The sequence below is a fragment of the Cupressus sempervirens genome, chromosome 2 (genome assembly GCF_028749045.1).
Source record: "Cupressus sempervirens isolate cs-2001-9-10 chromosome 2, ASM2874904v1, whole genome shotgun sequence".
NCBI classification, from domain to species: domain Eukaryota; kingdom Viridiplantae; phylum Streptophyta; class Pinopsida; order Cupressales; family Cupressaceae; genus Cupressus; species Cupressus sempervirens.
The window spans coordinates 338,933,636-338,958,006 of NC_143119.1; positions in this window are offsets into that span (position 1 = coordinate 338,933,636).

Below are 24,371 nucleotides of genomic sequence, written 5' to 3' on the forward strand. Positions count from 1 at the left end.
GTGGATCAGGAGGACATTGTTTCTTGTATCCATCAGATGATCCAACCCCACCACAATAAAATGCTTTAGGCTATTCCTAATGTGTAGGAGGTGAAAAATGCTCTTTTTTCCTTACTTGTCAATAAATCTCCAGGTCCAGATGGGTTCCCTACCTTCTTTTTTCAAAAGTATTGGTAGGTGATTATTGAAGATGTGGTGAAGGCAGTTCAGGAGTTCTTTATAGCGAGAATTATTCTCAAGGAGATTAATTCCACCTTCTTCATCCTCATTCCTAAAACCCCAGGGGCTAACTCTTTGGACAAGTTCAGACCTATCAGTTTATGCAACTCCTTTTATAAGATCATCTCGAAGATGCTTACTTCAAGAATGCTCAAAATTCTCCCTCTAATTATTTCTCCCCAACAATCTAGCTTTGTCCCTAGTAGACAAATTTTAGATTCTATTATGATGGTTCATGAAGTTATCCATTCTTTGGAAGCTAGTAAATATGAAGGAATGTTGATTAAATTGGATTTATCCAAAGCCTATGATTGGGTTGACTAGTCTTTTCTTGGGTTAGTTCTTCAGGCCTTTGGTTTTGATCAAAAAGTCTATAAGATTATCTCTCAACTTGTTTCTACCTCCTCTCTTGCTATTTTGGTCAATGGAGCTCCATCTAATTTCTTTAAATCCACTAGACATCTTAGACAGGGAGACCCCCTCTCACCTATTCTTTTCATTATATTGGTTGAATGTATTGGTAGGCTTATTGACTGCAAAAAGAAAGATGGAAGTCTTAAGGGGATCAAGCCTTCATCAAAATGTGAACCTTTCTCCCACCAGAAATTTGTGGATAACACAATAATGGGGGGGGATACCTCTGTTAGGGAGGCAAAGGCTATGTAGGAGATTCTTGAAATATACTCTAAAGGGTCTAGTTAGCTAATCAATTGGGAAAAGAGCTCGATTTTGTTTGCTAACATCCCTGAAGTCCATAGCCTTCTCTTTTAGATTTGCATGCATGGATATCCCATGTTCGGGAACCATTCATTTCGAAGAGTGCCCAGATTTACCATGTGGCAAGGGGTTTTTTTGTTCTGAAATTTGATTTTGCAGATGATAGAAATGCCATCCTCAGCAATAATTTCTCTTGGGATGGGAAGTTTCCCTTGATGGCAAAAATTTGGCACAAGGATTTCAACCCTTTGACTGAAACTTTTAATAAGATCCTTGATGGGGACACAACACAAGAACACAATGGACACAACAGAAAAGAGAAATTGTATTAACTAAGAAAATAAGCTAGTACAAACAGTACAGAGAAAATAAACTTCAAAACATGCCCTAAGGGCTTACAATAGCATAAATCTGGAGATAATTTCTCCTTTTAATACCTCCTCTCAAACTCCACTCCAAACTGCCTTTTACAATGCCAGAAATCTCCTTAAATAGACCCCGGAGGGTTAAGGACTAGGAGTACATTCTAGAAAGTGCTAGTAGACATCCACTAACCAAATAGAAGGTTCCAGAAGCTGCGTTAGAAGTCGATGCAAATCTAGAAGAATCCAAAAACGGTAACCGAACTTCCGGGAGGCATAACTTTTGAACTGTAGCTCTGATTAACGAACCGTTTACATTTTCAGAAAGCTCTCAAAGCTCTCTATAGCCCTATGGACCAGCTTCACTCGTCCCCAATTTTTTTGGCCCTTTTTGAAGTCATTTAATGCCCCTAACCTAACTTTGAAGCATTCTTAGGAGATCTCCAAAACTCAAAAAATTGCAATAACTTTCAAACCGTGGGGCCTTTTGACCTGATTCTTTTTTTGGAATGCTCTAAATCACAATTACATTCATCTGGCCAATTCACACCTTCTAGGTCACCAAAATGATGGCCAAATTGCATGCTCCTATTTTTTTGAAATTTTCTAGCACACTGATAGTTGAATTGTGAGAGTTGGAACCTTTATTTGACCCAAATGGGTGTCCAAAAATGAAAAGACATGAAACAGAAACTAAGTCTAAGTACATTTTTTTGGGTGACATAGGATTGCCCTTATACCTCTGGATGCTCCTGCATCAATCCCTGTGTGGGTAAGGCTGCTGAACCTTCCCCTTCCTCTTTGGCTGGATCCTTTTTGGGAGGAGGTGGGGAATGTTCTTGGAGATTTTGTGAAATCTGATTCAGATTCACTTGGCTTGTATCGATAAACTTTTGCTCGCATTCTTGTTGAGATCGACATTTCTAAGGGATTCTCGGATATGATTTTGGTGGATTCTCCTCTTGGTTCTTGGAATATTCTTCTAGACTATGAGGGTATCCCCTTTCGTTGCAGGAATTGCCACTTGACTAGTCACCTGGCTACTAGGTGCTCTTCAGGTAAATCTAGACAGAAATTGTCCCCTTCTTGGTGGAATGGGGTCTCGGATGCCCACTATATGTATGAGAAGGCTACTAAGAACTCTTCTCAAATTCCTTCTTCTCCTGGCATCTTGAAGAAGGTTCCTCCTTCTACCCCTTCCGTACTGTCTGCTGGCTAGTCTCTGGTTTCTGTTCCTACTCCTGGTTTTCCTACTGTTGTCCCTATTTCTGGGGTGGATTCTACTTCTATTTCTTTTCTGTCCCCTCCTCTGGCTCCTTTAGTGGTGACAGCAGATCTATCTCTAGACCCAATTTCTAGATTGGACTCTGCTCCTGTCTCTATTAATCTACCCTCTCATGAATTCTTGTCGATGGATCCACTTTTGGCTCCCTCAATTATGGTAGCTAGTCTTTCTTATAGTGTGTAACACCCCACTCGGGAACCCAAGAGAAATAAACCTAACATGTTACAATGTTTACTGAACTATTTTTTTTTTTTTGAAGTTTAAACAACATCAAGATAACATTAATGCGGAAGCAATAAGAACATACATATCAAATACACATTTGCAATTATAGATACAGTTTCAATTCCTCAAGGATTCCTTTACGTTGAGTCACATTTAATAATTTTTAAATTAATTACTTTAAGTTCCTAGTACAATGTCTCAAGATCATAAAGAAATAATAGATACATAAATCGCATAAGCAAATGCATAAGTATAAACAATACAATGAAAGTACATCCAATCAATAACATCCACTGCACATGTCGCAGGGTATGTGAAAATAGATACTGTACAACAGAATACATGATAACATATATACATCATCTGAAAAGAAGTCTCTGAGATAAGAAATAAGAATGATAAAGTTACATCTTCTGCAACGAATATCCAACAACTATCAATGTGAAGGGGGACCCAAATGGTAAGAAGGCACTACCTCCCAACCACGTGGTTACCTAGTCAAGCTTCCACTCCCACCGTGCAAGGAAGATAATGAACGATCCACATACGGCTATCAAACATGAAACATTCCTAGGCATGGAATTCCTAATAGCCAAAACTACCTCAAAGGTAACACATGCTACTCAAGAAGATAAAATAATCCAAAAGTAAGAACACTCAATCCAATACCGACACCACATAATCAAACATCATACATGAACCAAGTATAAACCAAATACCAAGATCATAAGATAAAGTCAACAAAAGACAGTCACCTCAAGTCAAAAGCCACATGTCAAAAGTACATCATCCATGAATCACCAATCATCATCAATGAAAGAAATTAACCATAATAAACACATCCGACAATAGATACACCACCAGAGATACACAAAAACTACAGAGGAGACTCAGGCTACATACTAGGGAGTTTCATCACATGGCTGCTTGAGTTACCCTAGACTGATCTCTTAATATACCCCAGACCCTCAAGCGTTGAGTTACCCTGGACTAGTTACTCTGAATCCCGGACCCTCAACATCACACATATGGAAACTAGAAAGCCCTCTCAAGAAGACGAGGCACTCATCTCATTCCCATCCTTAGTCTATACAAGCACTAAAGGCATGGGTAGATCAAAAATCTCTAACTTATCTTTTTAGTGCGTTTCCCCCCCATAAATTTTAATTACTAGATTATCACTTATTACATAACTTGCATTAGGTTACCTTAGTACTAACCACTTTGGGTCTCGGACCCCTATGCAAGCCACTCCCAAGTCACGTACCTAGACAACCTCTCCTAAGCACATAAAAACATAGTTGTGTCCCATACCACAACACCCATAAAGATCAAACTTGGTTCCTTAACAAGCAACCTGATAACAAGATGGTTCTCCCATCCAAGTACACATAAATGCTCCATAAAGTAAACCTCATAAATATAATCTCAATTTGAATTCACATAACACATCATGACAACTAGCCACATAATTGGTATAACAGAAATCCTACAAACCTCTAGTGTACATCCTAGACTGGCCAACAGCTAATCAACCTCAAAATCCAAAAGCATAGACAATACAAGCAAATAGTATAGTTTCATTGTTTGCATTTGATTTGAAAATACACAATAGAGTTACAAGTAAAGTTTCAGTTTACATTTCAATATATGTTTCCAGTGTACAGGATTCTCAGTAATACCCTTATAATTTAACTTGATCATTTATTCAACCCATAAATATAAAGTTTCTCTCATCAATTTCTTAAAAAGATAATCAGAAGATAATCCATTTATTTATTTAGTTTATAGAAATAACTATTTATTGATAGAATAACTATAATTTTATAATAATCAATATTGTTAATAATAACAATTAAATAAATTTTAAACTCCATTTCATTATCTTCAATTATTAATTAAACTTAATTAAATTATCTTTAATTAAATTAATTAATAATTATATTCGCATTCACATAAATTAATATTTAGCATTACAAATTATTAATTAACAATTAAACAAATAAAATTATTTAAAAAGAATCTTTAATTAATAATGTTTATTAACTATTAAATTTGTTAAATAAGTATTATTAAATTAATTAATAAATATGAATAAATTATTAATAAACTTCATTATTAATAAATATTATAAATTAAAATAATAATTAAAATCTATATAAAACTATTAACAAACTATTTTAATTAAAATATTAATAAAAATTTATAAATACTTCACACGTATCTTACTTCAAATTAAAATACTAATAAAAGTTTATAAAAACTTTAATATCCTTTACTTTAACTAAAGTAATAATAAAAATTTATTTGCATAAACTTTGAACGTATTCTTTATGAAGATAGGCCGCCAGCCCTTTAATATAGCCGAGCGGCTTTTTCAAAGCCTGTTGGTTGTTTATGTCAGCGCAAGTATGTACAAATTCACAGGCTGTCGACAGAGTTAAATAAAAACGTAAGTGGTAAGTTTTTATATATATATATATATATATAATAGTATAAAAAAAACTATTCTTCCAATGTGTAACAAACTACATATATATATTTTTATATATAAAAAAAGAAACCAAATCTTTATTAACACTTTTATATATATGTGTGTGTGTGTGTGTGTGTGTGTGTGTGTGTGTGTGTGTGTGTGTGTGTGTGTGTGTGTATTTTTATTTATTTTTATCCCTTTTTTTTTTTTAATAACATTTACAAGTATGGTCTGGTGGAGTAAATAAAATAAACCATTCAAGTTCTAATTTTAAATTTTCTTTCTATCTGTGACCCTACCCAATTTAATTTCTCAGATTCTTTCATTTAGAACGAGGGTTTCTAATTGATTTATTTTTCTTTTAATCATATTATAACAATACAACTATCATAGATTCAGAACCAGAGAACAAAAGATTCACACAATTAAATCCAGAAACTTGATTTTAACAATCACAAAGAAGACAAGAATATCGAATTGCATTACTCAACTAGTGATCAAAGCACAAGACCCTACCTGAATCTGATGCTAACAATCTGGTGAAACCCTTGCTAATCCCAAACCCTTCAAAGCTTCCAAAGATTTCTTTGTTCCCCTTCCAAAAGTGTGTTCCCTTAAACCTGTGTCTGAAAAACTCTCCCCCCAAATAATGACCCCAAAAACCTCTAATATAGACTCTAATTACCCTTTAGGGTTTCTATCACCACCAGTCTAAAATTATAATAATTTTATTTAATTAATTCATTCATGCACAATTAATTTTCTTTTTTAATTAAAATATTCTTTTATTATTCCTTCATGCACTTTAAGTGAATTATTAAATTACTTTATTTAACTTTCCACTTTACTTCAAATTAATTTATTAACTTTAATCTCATGCGCACTTTATAATAAAACATCTTAATAAAGTTCACATATTTTATCTTTTAGATTAATTTCTTATATTTAAAACTCATGCATAATTCATGCGAACTATAATCTTTTTTTCATAATTTGATATCTTTCTCCTTTTAATATATTTTTGAACGTTTTAATTTGATAAATATTTATTAACTTAAATGACAATAATATTTAGCATTTATTTAAAAATGAACTCTAAATATATTATTATTAAATTAATAAATATTATCACGTTCTAAATTTAATCTTATAGCTTTTATCTCCAATATTTAATTCTCTCTTATTTAATTAATTTCTCAATTAGTTAAGTATAATTAAATATTCAAATGTCATATTAATATTCCATTAAATTAAATCATTAATTTAATCTTTTAATTAGACTTAATTTAATAGAAAATACATCAAACACTCACATAACAACATACACACAAAATACTCACGGGTTTAAAAAGGGTAGACAGTATGTTACGAGTCCTCCTTGCAGGACAAGTATTTTATGTTATGGCTAGGATTGGACCTGATCATTATCTTCCCATTCTCACCATTTGAGTATTTTTAATAGGGCACGCTCATCCTGGCAATTCAGCGAAGTCGATGCCCGGTACCTGCATCCTGCATAAAAGATGAGCATGTACCTATATATAATATATCTAAACTAAACAGACAATGGCAGGGAGTGGTTCATCGTATAGATCCCGACTAGCAGGTGACTACGACTCCCTCCCTTAACCACATCAAACACGTCAGACAGAAAGATAAAATAAACACGCACACCATACACATGCAAGTATGGGGTAAGTATCATCAAATGCGTACATATAATAATGCATCTCTATCAATACAACATAATCATCATTAAAGATATCATGTTAACATTTTTATAAAAGAAACCACATTTACTAACTAGGATCATTAAGATATCGTTAACAACACATAAATGAAATGAAATCAACAAGTATATATGTAATCCAAAACATGAAATAATATCATAATATTGTAAATCCAGTATCTCTAAAACTAATCAATGCATAAAATCAACCTAAAAGAATTTGACAATGATAACAGAAATGCGATCTAGGGGCAGGCACTACATAGTGTTTCCAAGGTAGTTCCTCCTATGTTACCTTTGCTAGGTGCCACTTTTCTGTCTTAGGTTTCTGCTGTCACTTCCTCTTCTTCATCCTTTTCCCTGGCATCTGGGGTTTTAGGTTCTGGCTGTGATGGTGCTGATTTTCGGTGGCAGAAGGCTGCTAGTTTGGTGGAGGATGGATGGACTACAGTAAAAGGAAAAGTCACCCAATCCCTCTTTTGACATGGCACTGAGGTCTACCAAGAAAGGCTCCAAAGGGAAAGTCTAACTCAGCTAGCTTTTGGCCAATTTTTCCCTGGCTCTTTTGGCCTTTTGCTCTTGCCAGTGTGTTTCATTTTGGGGTTTTAGGAGCCCAATAAAAACCTATTTTTGTGGTTGTTATTGTCTTGTTTTATGTTTTTCCACTTTGGTCACCTTTTGTTTGGTGACTTGTTTCTCCTTTAGTGACTCATATAGGGTTTCAGGCACCCTTCAAAACTTGGTTGTGTGGTTGATGTGACTATTTTATTTGTGATGCCACTCTGGTCACTTCTGTCTTTTGACCCATTCTTCCTTAGGACTGTAGTTTTTTTGGTTTGGGCTTCACTGAAAAATCTTGATTTGTAAAGGGTTTCAGGGTCCCTTCAAAGCCTGTTTATCTTATCAAAAACATCCTTGAAGTCCAGCAAAGAAAAATTGCAAGGATTCTTGGTTGTGGAGTGGGAAAGCTTCCCTCTACTTATCTTGGCCTCCCTTTGGGATCTTCTCCTCCAGACTCCTTCTAGAATGGGATTTTGGATAGATTCAGTAGAAAGTTGGTTGGGTGGAAAGGTGCTTCGCTCAGCTAGGCAGGCAAATGTTTGTTGGTCAAATCAACTCTATAGAACTTGCCAATGTATGCTTTGAGCTTATATGGAATTCCTAGGAGATTTGCTAAAAAGATGGAAAAAACTTAGAGAGACTTTCTATGGATTGGTCTTGAAGGGAGAAAAAGGTATCCTCTGGTTGCCTAGGAGAACGTGTGTCTTCCAAAGAGGTATAGCGTCCTTGGCATAAGAAAGTTAACCCATCTCAATAAGGCTCTACTGGCAAAGAAAATATGGCGTATATTCAACAGCACTAGTGAATGGAAGGATATCCTAGTTAATAAATTAATCAAAAGGCCTTCTCTTCATTTTATTTTAAACAATGAGGATATTCCAAAAGGGTCAATTATTTGGAATGGTATCCTGAAGGCTAGGGAACTAGCAAGGGCCAAGGTTTCTTGGAAACTAGGATATGGAGAGGAGTTTGAATACAAAATCTTTTTGTGGAGAACTTCTATTTTCTTGTCTTTTTCTCTCTTGCACCCATCATGGGCTTTTAGCTTAGATCTTGCATTTATAGATTAGATTTTGCTTTCATAGATTAGATCTTATTTTTATAGCTTAGATTTTGCATTGATAGATTAGATCTTGCTTTCATGCATATTTGAAGATCATGGAGACTAGCATTCTTGCTTTTTCCTCTTTGAATCTCTCATCTCATGGTGTACTTGCATGGGCACAAAAATAGGTCAAACTGAGGGCCTCCATTGCAAACCCTTGCACTCTATGAGTAGAGAGCTATGGATCGATTTGTGAGGGCTCATTCTTGAGTTTTCTTACATGTAATGATTCATAGAAGTGTGACAACATTTTAGCACACATTTATTTCCATGTTCCCTTCCACTTTCTACTCTTCCTAAGTCTTGTCAAGCTTTAAGTAATCCTATAAAAGAAGTTGCTCCTATCCAAGATGTTCATGATCCTGTTGAAAATCCTAATTCTCACTCTAAAGATGTTGATGTCCTTGATTGTCATATAGATGTTAATAAACTTATTGATTATCCTTTTGCATCTTCCGCATCCATCCTTGGACCTCCCCCACCAATACTAAATCCTTCACATTTTCCTTCCATCTTGGGTCCTTATGTCCCTTCAATTTCCCCTCCCTCTCCTATCTTTCCTCAAGATCAACATAGATGCATATCCTTGAATCCTTTTCATCCACCCACTCACCTAAACCAGTTATATCATCCTTCTTCTTCCACAAGTTCCAAGTCTTTTGGAAGTAACTTGAATGTTCAATACAAGAAAAAAAATCAATTCAAGAATCCATATAAAAAAGAAGACCGCCATGTCTCTTCTAATCGACATGGGGGCATTAAGTCAAAAGAGATATCTAAGAAAAAAATTACAAGACAAGTATGGGTTCCAAAATCCATCATTGAAGATATTATCTCTAAATCATCAAAAAGAAATGAAAAGAAGCCTAAGGCTATATGGATTCCAAAATCTCTCTTGAGAGAGTCTAATGTTGAACAACAATTAAATTTGACATTCAAGCTTCCAAAGAATTTCGCTTCATCTTCTTCCAAAAGAATTCTTCCACTCCATGTGCATAAACTACAACCTTTTCTATCCACTCACCATATTCCTTCACATATTCTTTCATTCACATTTTCTCCATCCTTTCACCACCCTTCAAGGCGTGTGTTGACGTTGATCTTGCCTTCATTTCCATTTTTCAATCTCACTCACTTCGCATAAAGCCATATCCTCCATTTTTGCCTCCCATCTTCCTTTCCCTATTAGCATCTTTGAGCATATCATTTGAATTCCTTTGTATATCATGGTTTAAACATTCAAAGAGCATTATCTCAAAATCTTGACTTCTTCCAAAAAAAATTGAAAAATATTTTAAAAAAAAAGAAAGAAAATAAAATGAAAAATTTGAAAATGTGCCTTGGTGAAAACCTGGTAATCAGGCACCTTGGTAGCAAAAGTAAAGAGAAATAAATTCATCCTATGGTGAAAACCACTCCCTTGTGGTGCCTTGGATAAGTACCATGATGAAAACCTACCAAATAGGCATCATGCGTAGTTCTTCTGCATCTTTCATTCATTTCGTCTTCTCTCTTTGATCTTGACAATGTTGACCTATAGACAAACATTTGGCTATCTTGTGAGATATCTTATGATGATCTTGTTTTCATTCTTTTCATGTTTAGCCTGCATATCTATTTTCCTCCATTCATTCTAGTCTTTTGCTACCCTTTTCCCATTTACCCCTTTGGTCTTGATCTAATAAAATAGAGTAAAATATGATGCTATAAAGTCTCTTGACATGTCTACTTCTTTGGGTTACATCTTTCCCACTTTTACATTATGCCTTCTTGAATTATCCTATACTAGCCTTTCATTTCTTGTCCAAATGTTCTTTACATGACAATTTTTCCCTAGCTTGGGTACTCTTGAGGAGTCAGTCCTTGAAGATCACTTTCACTTGCTTCATACACTCCTTCCTTATCCATCATATTTCTCAGCTTGTTGCTCCATCATGTCCTCTACCTTGTTAGACATTGGGACTGCACGATGTGATCTTGCTTGAGAGTTTGATTCCCATTCTATCTAGGGGCATCTCTGTACATATTTATTGATCCTGAAAAAAATTCAAAAAAATTGATATATTTCAAAAATTCTAAAAAAACGATATATTGTAAAAATTCTAAAAATTGAAAAAAGTCCTGAAAAAATGATCATCTTAGTGACAACCTAGCAAAAGGCACTTTTATGTATCTTCAAAAAAATTATATATTCCAAAAATACGAAAAAAAATAAAAAATTCAAAAATTCAAAAAAATAGAAAAAGTGCCTTGGTGAAAACCTGGAAACAGGCGCCTTGGTAGCAAAAATACAAAAAAAAAAAATTATAAAAAGTCCTAAAAAAAAATAAATAAATAAATCCAAGTGGTGAAAACCTGGAAACGGGCGCTACTTGAGGCCTTTGCACCCCTGTTTCTTAGCACATGTCCTCGACACTTAGCCTTTCTCCACCATGCCTTGTCCTTGTTACCTTGATTTGGAATTGGTCTTTGTCTAGGGGGCATAACTATGTTAGCTTTGGTTTATTAGATGTGTGAGTCTTTAGGACACCTCACAAATGGTGTTTTTCAACACCCATTGACATCGAGTGTTTTTCAACACTTATTGCTTTGGTCTTACCTAGTATCATCATGTGATCTTACCTTCCTGCAAGCATTTGATCCTTGTCCTCAAAACTCAGTATCAGTTAACACACTTAAATTTTTAAACGCAACACTTAATGCTTGACTTATGTCATGATCTTTTCTTTGTGTGCTAACTGTTATTGATTTTTGTTGAGTGTCCTTGTCTGATAAGTCTCTCCAGGATGCATCACTAGAAGACTTGGGGCATGGGACATGTTTTTATTTATTTATTTTTTGCTTGTGGGTGTGGTCTTGAACTCTAGAGTGTCTTTTGTTGTCCCCTTGAAACACTTAGGAGATTTGAGACATTATCCTTGATTGTTTTTGCACAACCATTCTTATAGTCATCTTGGCATCTATGCCTTGATGCGAGCATAGTTTTTCTATATTAAATTGGGTAAGCTAACATCGAAGTCATCTTGACCTTTATGTCTTTGATGCTTATGTTAGAATCTTTCCACATTTTAATCCAATATAAATCGCATTCATATCTTCATAGTTACATTTGTAACTAGTGATGATTGTGTGATTTTTTGATGTCCATTAATAATGGCCCAATGATGAAAATAAGTTCTTTTACATTCTCTAATGAATGATGAACACAAAATCCTATGTTACAGTTGCTCTTTTGCAAGTACACCATTGCATTTCATGTAGCTTTCATTATTAGACTTCATGTTAGTTTGCATTTTTAGGCTGCATTATGAGTTTGAGAGGGTTCTCCTTTCATCTTTATTGTGGACATTTTATCAATTGTGGTCACATTTTGATCTTCATTTCCTTATTTTCTTTCGTGATCTCAATCGAAATTTCTATCTTAAACAGTTGATTGATTTTTGGAGCATTTTCTTTTCTTATTTCTATTTCTTTCCATATCTTTCAAACTTCTATCTTCCATTTTCTTTTTCCCCACTTCTTTTCTTCTAAATCACCTTTGGGGCATAATATTTCATGCTTGATGATCTACCTTGGTTCTATGATTCTTATATCTTTCATCTTACATCAAGAACCTTATCTTTTGTTTGATTTGATCAAATTTATCAATTTGTTGTTTCTCCTCTATCTCATTTCAATTTCGATCACGAGGGGGCAGTAATTATCAATTTCAATCATTGATTCAGTTTTATCAATTTTATCCTCGACTTTTTCAAATTAAAATTTATTTTTATTCTTTGTCCTGATGTGTTCCCGAGTCGACCACACATTTGGGTTGTTTTGTGATCCCAAATTGACCTCACACTTCAATTTCTTTCTTTGACTACATGTGTTCCCGAATCGATCACACATTAGTGAAAGAGGGGCAAATGTATGCACCCAAAAATGGTCGCCTAGACTATGGGCCCCCATTATTCAATTTATCAATTTATCAAATTTTTTGAATCAATGGTTTGTAATATTTTATTAAATCAATTCAAATCAATTTCCTTGATCAAATTTGATTTATTTGATTTCTAAGATTGATCATTTTATTCCAAGTCTTATTTAATTAAAAGAAAATCTTCTCTTTTAATTAAATAAAATAAAATCCTCATTTAATTAAAAGAAAACCTCTCTTTTAATTAAACAGTTCATCCACATTTAATTAATTAAGAGAAAAACCTCTCTTTTAATTTAATTAAATATCTTCTATTTAATTAAAAAGAACTTGCTCCCTTTTAATTAAATAAAAATCTCACTTAAATATCTCTTTTGATGAAAAAAGGAAATAAAATAAATTCTTTTTATTTAATTTCTCTACACTTAAAAATGTGATCTAAGTGAGATTTATCTTTCCACTTTCTCCTCAACCACTCCTCTTTTCTAATTGGTGGAATCTTGTCTCACATGGATCACCACTTTCTTCTCAACCACTTCTCTTTTCTCATTGGTGGAATTTTGTCTCACATGGATCAAGCTCTATTATCCCATATTGGTTGTGAGAAGCCTCTCACCTCCATAATTTCCTTTATAAGGGAGAGCCCTCTCCTCATGTTAGACACCCATGATTATGCTATCGTTATGCTACAGGTTTGAAGAAAAATTTTTGAAGGAGTTTGAATACAAAAGCTTTTTGTGGAGAACTTCTATTTTCTTGTCTTTTTCTCTCTTGCACCCATCATGGGCTTTTAGCTTAGATCTTGCATTTATAGATTAGATTTTTCTTTCATAGATTAGATCTTATTTTCATAGCTTAGATTTTGCATTGATAGATTAGATCTTGCTTTCATGCATATTTGAAGATCATGGAGACTAGCATTCTTTCTTTTTCCTCTTTGAATCTCTCATCTCATGGTGTACTTGCATGGGCACAAAAATAGGTCAAACTGAGGGCCTCCATTGCAAACCCTTGCACTCTATGAGTAGAGAGCTATGGATTGATTTGTGAGAGCTCATTCTTAAATTTTTTTACATGTAATGATTCATAGAAGTGTGACAACATTTTAGCACACAGTAGCAAGTTAGATGAGAAAAACGACAGAAAGATTAAAAGACAGGAAACTAGATGGCTTCTTCCCTCGGAGGGATGGCATAAAGCCAATTTCAACGAGGTCTCAAAAGGAAATCCTGGTCCCTCGTGAAGTGGTGGAATAATAAGAAACAATTTTGGAGAGGGAGTCGCAACTTTTTCTCTTCTGTTGAGAATCCAAACTAATCATTTTGCAGAAGCCAGAGTAGTGTGCCAATTGGTTAATCTAGCTTTTGAAGTCAGAATAACTAAGCTTTGGTTAGAAGGGGATTCAAATAACATAATAAATTGTATTAATGGCAAATCTCACCCTTCTTGGTTGATTGCCAATCTAATTGAAGAGACACATGACACCCTTGCTAAATTTGAGAATGTCCACATCACACATACATTTAGAGAAGCAAATCCTATTGCAGATTGGTTTGCCAATAAAGGTGTGTGATCTAACAAGTCGATTACATGGCAATCATAAATAAATATTCTGACAAAAGCCAAGACCCTTATCGACTTGGAAAAAATCTAGGGGTGTACGATGGAGATCTAATGGTAATTATGAATATTAAAGGTATATGGGATATGAGTATGAGTCATAAAGGCCTTGCTAGTTTACACAAGTAGTTGAGGCTTTCTTTTTCTTTTCAACACATTTTTTGGGTTGAAATTGTCATTTACTGCTTGTATTTAAGTAAGGGGAATTATCTTGGCGCGTATCAGAGATACTATGCTAAAATTTTGCTTGCGAAGGATTTGTAGAGACTAGAATTTATGAGAATTGTTGGAGCAAATACTGAAGAGATGGTGGGAGAATTTTGTAGAAAGGATCAGGTGGGGGAGCTAGAGAAATGGAGGAAAAGGGGAAAAGTTTGGAAAATTTTGAAAAAGGGAAGGGTTGCTAGTTACATTGCCAAACTTCATGGTTTCAATCCTAAGGTCACCAATAGTATGGTGAATTCATGGAAAGAGGGCAAGGTGAAAGTAAATGGTGTCTCCTTTTTTATCACTGAGGAGGTTTTTGCTACGGTCACAGAGATTCCTATGGAGGGTTTCAAGTTTTACAGGGACAAGAAACTCTCTACCAATGTTGTGAAGGATTTTGTGAAAAGCACTGAGGAAATGAATGAATTGATAAAGAGCGAGACATTTTATGTGATGGAATCCATCAAAAAGCTCTGGAGGTATGTGTTGCATGCTATTATTGAATATAGAACTCTGGCCCATAGGTTTGATCAAGTAAGAACTCGCTATTTTTTCTTCTCAATCATTTCTGCCATATTAAGAAAATTGCTTTCCCTTTCTATTTATTTAATTCCATGAGCAAGGCTATCACTAGCTTTAAGAAGAAACCCATTGTCAACCCAGCTCTACATGAGGGATTGTTGCTTCTAATCCATGAGTACTTCAAAGCTCAAATGATTAGCAACAATCCTTCATTGGATGTGGACAAGGACAACAGAAGCTCCAACTATTCTTTTGACTCTGATGAAATTCAGAGCGTAAGCTCAAAGGAGGGGAATATTTCTTTTGGAAAAAAAATTAAAGATCATATTAAGAAGCAGTCCTCTGATGTTACCCCTAGGAGAAAGAGCCCTAGAGACCATGGCCAAACCTCTGGCAAGAGGATATGGAATACAATGAGGATAAGGAGGACATGGACTCTGAGGATGAAGACAAGGAGATGGAAGAGGAGATTAAAGAGGACCATGCCGGGAAAAAATAGAAGAGGGATAATGGGGATATAGTGAGGGTTTCAAATCAAGAATCGAATTTTTCGATTCTCCCCCTTTCCCCTGTTCACCCCCACTCTCAATCTCATTTTGAGGAGAAGGAAAAGGATAATGTCAGTACTAAAGAGGGGGAAGTGCTTGCCAAAAATAGGAGAAAATCTTGGAGGACCTTCAATGTTAGGACTTCAACATTAGGAATTTATAGAGAAGCTATGAACTCTCAGATTTTGGTGGAGAATCAGGAAGAGCCCAGGCTTGAAGAGCTCATTGATCCAACTATTGTGGCCATCTATGATAATGCAAGGGAGACAACAATGAACCTTCTAAAAAATGCTCGTAATAGCATGATTGATAATTTCATATCAATCAAGTGGCTATACCATGAGCTAGAAGAGGTTAGAGAGAAGGTGTTTCAGTTGGACAACAACAAAAGGAAGACTAAAAATGAGAACCAAGAGGATCAGAGTGATAGAGCCAGTCTGGTAGAGAGGAGAATAAAGAATCTTGAAAACTACAATCACAATCTAGCTAGTCAAATGATCTCTCTCCTCAATTCAATCAATGACAATATGCTCTCTTTAATTGGTGTGATCAAAGACAGAGGCCTGCTAGTACGTGAGGAAGGAAAGGACAGAGAAAGAGCCAGGTCTAATGATGATATGGCTACTAACATCACCTTTACCAGTTTGGACAAGGAAATGGAGAAAGTCCAGGAGCGGAAGGCCAAGGAGCACCAGAAGATTTATGAGGCTACCCAGACTATGCAAGATTTTGAGAAGAAGAATGAAGAATAGTCCTCTGGTTCTGTCTTTTGTGTTTTTTTTTTCTACTGGCTTTTCATTTTGGCTTTTGCCTAGTTCCACTATAGACTTTCTTTTCTCGCCTTTGTTGTTGGCTAGGCCTTGTGCTTATTATCAACCTTTAGACTTGTATTATCCGGCTGGGCTTTATTTCTCATTATCAGCCTTGGTTTGTAGCTACTTTTGGGTTTCAAGGTCCCTTTAAAACTTGTTTATCTTATCAAAAACAAATAACACTTCTAACCTCATGTATTTTCTAAGATCATATATAACGTGTTTGACACTCATGTTGTCAAAGTTGTGTGGGAGAGATAGAGGTAGAATGTAATACAATAATAATAAAATGATCTTTTCAATATATTATAAAAAAATCAAAAGTACATGATATTTTACAATTTATTATAAATAGAGAAGAACATAACTTACCTTGACAAAGGTATGTCATTCGTGCGTTTTCAACCCTATCCAAAAGTCTCCTTTCTTTGATATGAGATTGCTTATGTTTGTAACAAATCTTGTGAGAAATTTAGTTTTTTTATAGCTTCAAATATGTCATAAGTTTGTTGTTTAATTAATAACCAGGGAATGGTACTCATATTAATCTTGTTTCCATTGTTATTTGATTCAAGAAAAAAATTCAATGCATGTTTGGAGTCATCAATGTTTGATCATTTGTTCTTTGTCACACCTTTCATCCAATATTTTCCATAGTGTGTATGTCACATTCTTTCCAATACGCATAGCATCAAAAAAATTCATGATTGGGAGGTGCTCGTAGTACAACAACCTACTATATTGTCTACAACAGTTTATAAATCCTTTTGAAAGTTGCTCATCAATGCCTTGACGACCTTCATGAACATCAATTGCATCATTACTAAACAAAAGATAGTATCAAAATTTTAATTTCATACAAAAACCTGCATCAAATGGAATGACATTACCTCAATGATTTATTCTATTGTATTCCAACTTCCACATGTGAGGTGTCATTATTCATGGATTTGATGTTGTCTTTTCTTTCCCATTGAAAATATGTTTTTTGGTAATTCGATACTTATGATTTTTGTGCGGAAAGTGTTTATGCTCGTGAAACTACTTTCCTAAACTTTTTGAATGATGAGATTTCATCTTTCAGCCACAAAATTGGACATGCAAATTTTTCCTTTGTCTGAAGACCTACAAGATCATGTATATTAGATGACATGTGTACTAGAAGATTCCTATTTACAATTATCACATGCAACTAAAACATATAAAGAAAATGTGTTAGCACTACTACATACTAAAAATATGTGTTAATAGTTTTACATACCACAAAAATATGTTAGTCCAGGGGCATGATGTATTGTTCATATAAGCATTGCACAAAATTGAAATTATCTTTCGCCAATTGGTTTAGATATGTCATACATAGTGACCCCATTCCATAACTCCAACAACCCATCAATCTAGGGCTCAATATATACATTCATATCTTTCACTTGGTACTTACCTAGTTGAATGAATATAAATAAAATATAATTATTATGGTCATTTTGATATTATTTTTATAAATTAATTTAGATGACTATTAATTGGAAAAATGCCTGGTACAATCATTTCCAACATTACATACTCCCTCTTTATGAACATCCAAGGAGGAATGTTATTGTTAATCACAAAAATAGGCTAGACCGAGTAAACAGATCTCATCTCTCCAAATAGATTGACATTGTCTGCTGCCAATAAAAGCTTTAAATTACGAGGTTCTTTTTTAAATATTGGTCAACTATCTTCTATTTCCTTAAATGCATAACCATCCATAGACATTCACATAATGTCATCTTGACTTTTATTGCATGCATGAGAATCTATAAATTGAGTCAAGCTAGTGCACCTGAATAATCATTGCATACGTGGAATAATGGGAATGTACAGAAGAACCTTGCAAGGAACCTTTTTGATTATTTGGTATGATCGATATCTACTAATGTGAAAATTAGGGCATTATGCTATAAATTCATGTTATTTATGATATATAATATGATCATTGGGATATGTATACATATTGTTTTATACTCCATTCCAATATCGTCCACAATGGCCAATAATTCTTGGTAAGAGCGAGGTAGAATGTTTGATGGTGGTAACAAACAGTCACCTATAAACCTATGGAAAAAATTGTTAATATAAAGAACATTAATGGTATGCTAAATGACAAAAATGACACTATACCTTAGCATATGTGAGATTGTTACATTAGATATACCATTCATAAACTTGAAGTTTACCAGCAACTGTAAGAATTTACCTTAGGGCAATATTCTCCCAACATCAGGAGGCTCAAACACAAGCATAGAAATAGACCAAAGTATGATCAATATAAAAATGAGAATGCTCTCTCATGTACAATACACGCTAGGATTTCCTATGCATAAAGGCCTCTAAGATGCATCTAGAATGTGTCTAGAAGGAGCTAGGAGATAAGCATGATAACTAAGCACACGCCCTCCATTATGCATGAATGTACATGCCTCAATGAGAGGATAAGTATGATAAGTTGTCACACACATAAAGATGTTGTAGACACGATGTGTTTAATTGGAGTGCTAACTCCTGTGGTTTAGACACCATGTGCATAAATGAGGTGCAAACTCCTATGTTGTCAACATGACAACTCACAAGAGTACGCATACTCCTAGGTGACTAAATAACATAATAATAAAATATGCATTAACATAAGTAAAATTAAGTAAAGTGTAAATAGTAAATACCTATCTACACCAACACCCCCTCTTAAGTGCAACTTAGGGGAATGCACTTAACCTTACGAATGCAAGATGGGTCCCAGCTACTAGCCATGTTAGGTACCCATGTACAAAAGCAATGCTCTACATATAATGATGCAATGCAATCTCTCATAAAGTGGAGAAAGAGGGAAAACCTCATGGGAAAAACCCTCCTCCAAAAAGATAGATATGTACAATAAAGAAGATGAGAGAGAAGAAGACCTCAGAAGAGGAAAAAATCCCTCCCAAAAGAAAGAAGAGAGAAGTCAAGTGACTCCCCTCTCTGCAACATCCTGCACCCCCAAGAGATCTCGCAAATGAGTATACTTGACCTCGATGAAGGGTTTGGTGAAGATATCAGTGACCTACTCTATTGTAGGACAATATTGACATGCGAATGATCTGCTCCTATATTAGCTCTCTGATGTAGTGCATATGAACCTCGATGTGCTTGGTTCGTTAATGCTAAACTAGATGCTTAGAGATCTCAATATCACTTTAATTGTCACAATGAATAACTATAGGTTTGGGTAGATCAAATCCAAACTCCTTCAGGATATGCTGTAACCAAAGAGCCTATGTAGCTATATTGACAACTCCTCGATACTCAGCCTTTGCGCAAGAAAGGGCAACATTATTTTTCTTCTTACTCTGCCAACAAAGGGGGCCGGAACCAAGGTGAAATATGTAGCCTAAAGTAGACTTCTGAGAATCAATGTCCCCTACATAGTCTGATTCTGTGTATCCACCAACTAAAGTCCTATACTTTCTGCATAATGTATCTCATGTGTATGTGTACCTTGTATGTAGTGCAAGATGTGCTTGGAGGTCTTCCAATAAAGCTCGTGTGGTTATTGCATGAAGCAAGAAACTATGCCAACTACAAAATCTATATCAGGTTGAGTATGTGTCAAGTAGATAAGGCTCTCAACTAACTGTATGTACAAGGTAGCATCAAAAAGTGGAGTGGTGCACTTGGCCTCTAGTTTGACACCTAAAAGAAAGGGAGTAGGTGTAGGCTTGCAGTCACTCATGTGAAATCTAGAAAGCAAGTCAAGAGCATACTTGGGTTGAGAAAGTGTAATCCGTCCTAAAGACTATGTGATCTCAATACCAAGGAAGTAATGTAGCAAACCCAATTCTATCATAGAAAATTTTTCCCATAGAGAGTTCTTGACACTAGCAATGATGGATGAAGTGCTCCCTGTAATGATCAAGTCATCTACATAAAGCACGAGTATCAAGTGTGAGTCATCCCTATGAAGACTGTGGACATTCAAATCAGAATGACACCTGGTGAATCTTGCTTAGAGTAGGAAGGAATCCATCTTGGCATACCAATCCAGAGGAGCCTGCTTAAGACCATAGATAGACTTCTTCAATCTACAAACCATAGTAGAATCTTGTACAAACCCTTGCGGCTGCTCCATATAAATCTTCTCATAAAGATCACCATTCAAAAAGGCACTCTTAATATCCATCTGATGTACAACCCAACCATGATTTGTAGCAATAGCTAGTGTCAAGCGAATGGAGTTCATCTTGGCAACTGGTGCAAAAGTCTTTGTATAATCAATACCTAGAACTTGTGAGAAACCTTTGGCTACTAATCTTGCCTTATGCTTATCAACACTTCCATCTACTGTAAATTTGGTTCAATAGATCCACTTACACTAAACCACCTTTCTTCCCTTAGGAAGAGGAACTAAGTCCCAAGTGTTTTTTTTGATCAAGGAGTTATATTCTTCCTCCATAGCCTTGTCCCATTTTGGAATACCTGATGCTTCCTTAAATGACTATAGATCTGAAGCAATGGCTATATAAACATGTGGAAATGACTTGTGTTGTGACCTAGTCATCTGAGTGTTTGAAGGATTACCCACCAATGAACTTGTTGAATCAAGGGTCTGTTGTGTCCAACGAGGTTTAATGGAAGAAGAAGGAATATCCTCAACTATTTGTGGACCCTGGGAAGGTGGTGGCCTATAAGTCAATGGTGTAGAGAATCTAACTCTCAATAATTTTATGTTTTAATAAGGTCTAGGGATAGATCTAATGATCTCCCTATGACCCATCCATCTTGTAATGGACACAAGACCCCTTGGTGCAACTATAAACCTTGGGTATCAATTGGTCCAATGGGTGGAGTCTGAGTCATCTTATGTTTTTTTTGGGTGTGTCTAGGGTGTTTGGGAACCTAATAAGGTCCTAGGAGTCAATAAAATTCTATTATAACACTTTCATGCAAAGTTTCTCATTAATTCTTGCTGTAGCGCAAAAAAATTGCAAAAAGTTGTCAAGCAACTTTTGCAATTTTGCTAGCAACTTTTTGATTAAGCAACCCAATGGTTCAATGGCTGGTTATAGTAGTTGGAAATGGCCTATATAGGCTCAGGACATTCGAAGGAGGATCAATAGAGAAGATTCAATTGTATTCTTTCTCCCAATCAATAAAAATCTATTGTTTTCATGTGCATTTTATTGGTATTTCCCGTACAATACAGAATCCAGGGACTAAAGAATGGATTTTGTGTGTTGAAAAGTTGAGGTTGTTTGTTTAAAGATGTGTGGCTTTATTTTGAAGTCTTCAACTTCTCTCTTGAAAAATTTATTGATTTTTATATCTCGTTGGTATGTAAAACCCTTAATTTTAGGTTTTGGGCAGTTAAATGACCTTAACTTGTTAAAGTACTAGTGGATTTCCTTCTTCATTGGTATGGAACAATTTAATGGTGCACTCTACATAATTTTTGCAATTAGGAAGCAAGAGAAGAAGTTTTTGATTTTTGGGAGTGAACCCTAGTTCAAATATCTTCATATATTTGACCCAAATTTGAAGAGATTAAACAAATCAGAGTGATGGAGATGGTTTTAAGACTTGATGTTCAAATAAGGTACCCTTTTTTAAGCCAGAAGAACAACCTAGAAGTGGAGATTTGATCCCATGCACCCATTCTTGACCACTTGCCTTGAAAACCAAGCCTAGAGCAACTAATTAGGTCTGTGTACTTGGTTGTGGTTAGGACATGCTAGAGTGGAATTGGTCTCCACAACTTTGGAGTCTATAAAAACTTGAAAAATGGTACTTGAAACTAAAGTTTGTTCCTTAGGTATTTTGGAGAGTTTCAAAGTTATTGGTAAAAATCAGTGTTGGCAGCCCTAATAGGATTCTAGGCCTATGCATGCAAACTGAGTTGTGGATTGTTGGGAGTGCAACCAGTGGTTGATTTTCCTTATTTGGATTGAGACTAAGTGAATCCTAGCCTTTGTTGGAGTTTGTAAGGTCTAAAACCTAGAAATCCATATTTTCCCCAATTTAAGGGAGTTTGTCCTTATTGCTCAAGTTGTGTTCATGTTGCTTGGTGTCTTACTTGTGGACGGTGAGACTTGAAACCTTTCTCGATGATTCTTAAGAGAGGTATAAACCTATGAAAGTGAACCAAATCATTTTTTCAATCCTTTTGAGCATATTGAAGGTTGTGTGGGATTTGGGCTTGATTATTTTCTTCCATTGTTGTTGACTCTACATCAAGTGGTATCAGAGCCACTTTGATCTTGTTGTGGCATTAGGAGACACCATGGTTGATGGAGGAGAAGAACATGAGAGGGAGATTCCTTTAAGGATCGCCAATGTGGAACTACCCAAGCTAGTCAAGGAGAAAATGGCTAAAAGCATAGTAGTCCAAGAAGAAAATAAGACTATGAAGAGGGAGTTAGATAAACTTAAGAAAAAAATGAGGAAAGAAAGTGATGAAGAGTCTGAGCCAGAGGAGATAATGGAGAGTGAGGAAAAAGATAATATCCCTACTGATCAGAGACCCTTCCTTACAACATTGGAGAGAGTTGGAAAGAAGGTAGAACAGGACTTACCTACTTTCCATAGTAAGTTGGACCCTAATGATTGTGTGGACTGGATAGAGGCCCTAGAAAATCACTTTGAATGTGATAAAACCCCTGAAAATCAGAGGGTCAGAATTGCCAAAGCCAAACTCAAAGGCCCTGCCTTGAGTTAGTGGAATTTCTTGTAGAATGAGAGATTGGATGAGAATAAAGAAAAAATCTCCACTTGAAAAAAGATGAAGGCTAAGATCAAGAAGTAGTTCATACCTAATGATTATGAAGTGTTGGTGCACAAGAAATTGCAGAACCATAAGCAAAGGGATTTGGATGTCAGCACTTACACACAAGAGTTCCACAATTTGACCATCAAAGACAAGGTATATGAGATTGAAAAGAAGAAGCTTGCAAGGTATGTAAATGGATTAAAATATAGCATTCAAGATGAATTAACATTAATTACTCTTGGTTCAGTTCATCAGTGTTTTAATATGGCTCTGAAAATAGAGGAAAAATATAAAAGAAGAGGAGATACAAACAATAGGGGTAGAGGAAATAACAATAGAGGCAGAGGTAGGTTCCATGGAAGGGGATCTTTTAATAAAAATCAGGAGGAATCTAGTAGTTCAAATGTTGAAAGTGGGTTTGCTAATAGAGGGGCATTTAGAGGCAGAAGATTTAATGGTAGAGGAAGGTCTAATGGAAGAGGGCCTAGTGTGTTTACTGGTAAATGTTTCACTTGTAACCAAGTAGGACATCAATCCTTTAGGTGTCCTGAAAAAAACAAACAAGGAGGGGATAGGAGAATTCAGTTAACCCAAGAAGAAGACAATCAAAGTATTACATCATATCAGTCTGCCACCTCTAGACCTACACTTCCTGAGCATGGTGAATCATTGATGATGAAAAGAACAATGTTAAAAACCCCTACAACATCAGAACCACCACAAAGAAAGTCATTGTTTAGGACTTCTTGCAAGGTAAATAAGAAGGTCTGCAGAGTTATAGTGGACTCTGGTTCATCTGATAATGTTGCTTCTAGGGAAATGGTTGATAAATTGAAACTGACTACAAGGCCTCATCCTTACCCATATAAGGTATCATTGTTAAAAAAAGAAAAACAAACGCTTATAAATGAACAAGTGTGGATGGAGTTCAAGATTGTGGAGTACAATGATAGAGTTTTGTGTGATGTGGCAGAGATGGATGCATGCCATTTGCTTCATGGGAGGCCATGGCAATATGATGTATGTGCTAAGCATGATGGCAAGACAAATTTTTATACCATAACCAAGGATGGGGTTGAATATACTATGCCACCCTTACCAAATGATGGGAAACCTACTACAAATGGGGTGATGTTGGTAGGTGAAAAGGAGTTTATGAGGGTCACTGAGGAAAAGGACACCCCTTGTTTTGCATTGGTAATCAGACCACAAAAACATCCCATTAAACAATCACAAAGCCCATCCAAGGTTATCAATGTGGGACCCAAGGAGGTAAGAGACTT